Source organism: Myotis brandtii, unplaced genomic scaffold (genome assembly GCF_000412655.1).
Source record: "Myotis brandtii unplaced genomic scaffold, ASM41265v1 scaffold4, whole genome shotgun sequence".
Lineage (NCBI taxonomy): Eukaryota > Metazoa > Chordata > Mammalia > Chiroptera > Vespertilionidae > Myotis > Myotis brandtii.
In genome coordinates this window covers 3,294,844-3,296,771 of record NW_005365371.1, presented here as the reverse complement: position 1 = coordinate 3,296,771, position 1,928 = coordinate 3,294,844, and positions in this window count along the sequence as shown.

Below are 1,928 nucleotides of genomic sequence, written 5' to 3'. Positions count from 1 at the left end.
GGGGGGGGGGGGGGGGGGGGGGGGGGGGGGGGGGGGGGGGGGGGTAAGAGATCAACCCAAGGACTTGTATCCATGCATAAGAGCATGACCAATGGACACAGACAATAGGGGAATGGGGGCATGTGCTGGGGCGTGGGAGCAGGTGGGGAGAGGTCAATGGGGGAAAAAGGAAACAAATGCAAAACTTTCAACAATAAAGAATTTTTTAAAAAATAGTACACACCCCAAGGTGCACAGGTGAGGGAGGGTTCAGCATTACAAAGGCCGTGATGGGCCAGAAAACTGTCGTGTCTTTCTGTACAGGCTCAGTTAGTATCTACTTTGGGTGAAAAATGGTGCTTCACGGTTCATTAAATTTCTTAAAAAAAAAAGTTTACTAGATTCACTGTAACTATCACAAAACAATGAATAGCATGAGTCAAATTGATGTTTTATAATTTGTATGGCTGATTTTATGCACATTTAAGTGTGTTTACAACCATAACAGATTTCCATTTTCCTCTGGTTGAGCCACATTGGAAGCACACGGGATGGCAGCAGGGAGGCAAGCACCACTGTGCCCAGCAGGTCCCGGTGGGCAGGGTGAGCTCTGCTCCATGGACCGGCGGGGGAGCTTCAGGAGAGGTGTCAGGCTCTCTTCCTGGTCCCCTTCACAGAGATGGAGAGGGGCATCTCTGGGAGGCTGGTTTGGAGGAACTGCTGGACCTACATGAACAGTAAGCAGTGAGCAGTAAGTGAAGGCCTGTTCTCTCTCTAGCTTCACAGGTCCCCAGTTAACAGCTACCTCTTGTTGCACATCCCCCAAGAACCAGGCCCTTCCACACAACCCGACAAGGCAAGCTCCAGTGCACAGATGAGGAAAGGGAAGCTCAGAAAGGCTGACGGAGCTGCAGGAGGTCACCAGGTGATAAGTGGTGGAGCCAGGATTTGAACCCAGGTCTATCTGGCTCTGAGTCCCTGCTCTTTCCATTGGATTATGCTGCCTTTCTTCCCAGAGGCGTCATGTGCTAGGATGGGGGCCAAGGCCTCTCCTCCAGTGATGGGCAGAGAGCTGAAGCCAGGACTCAGAAGAAAAGTAAAACCAGAGGATGATTTAGGGCAGAAAACGGCAAACTGAGGTCTATGAGCCAAATCTGTCTTGCTGCCTGGTTTCATACAGTTAACAAATTAAGATTTTTAAAATATTTTTAAGTGGTTGAAGAAAGTAAAAATAATAATAGTATTTCAGAAGACATGAAAATTATATGAAATCCAAGAGTCAGTATCCAGGAGCAAGCATCCTGGCCCTTAGCCCTAAAACCATGACTGCAAATACTATGCTGCTGTAAAAAAGAAGGAACTCTTACCATTTGCAACGGCATGGATGGAACTGGAGAGCATTATGCTAAGTGAAATAAGCCAGTCAATGAAGGAAAAATACCACATGATCTCACTCATTCATGGATAATAAAGACCATTACAAACTTTTGAACAATAATAGATACAGAGGCAGAGCTGCCTCAAACTGATTGTCAAACTGCAGCGGGAAGGCCAGGGAGGGTTGGGGGGCAGGATGGAGGGGGGTAAGAGATCAACCCAAGGACTTGTATCCATGCATAAGAGCATGACCAATGGACACAGACAATAGGGGAATGGGGGCATGTGCTGGGGCGTGGGAGCAGGTGGGGAGAGGTCAATGGGGGAAAAAGGAAACAAATGCAAAACTTTCAACAATAAAGAATTTTTTAAAAAATAGTACACACCCCAAGGTGCACAGGTGAGGGAGGGTTCAGCATTACAAAGGCCGTGATGGGCCAGAAAACTGTCGTGTCTTTCTGTACAGGCTCAGTTAGTATCTACTTTGGGTGAAAAATGGTGCTTCACGGTTCATTAAATTTCTTAAAAAAAAAAGTTTACTAGATTCACTGTAACTATCACAAAACAATGAA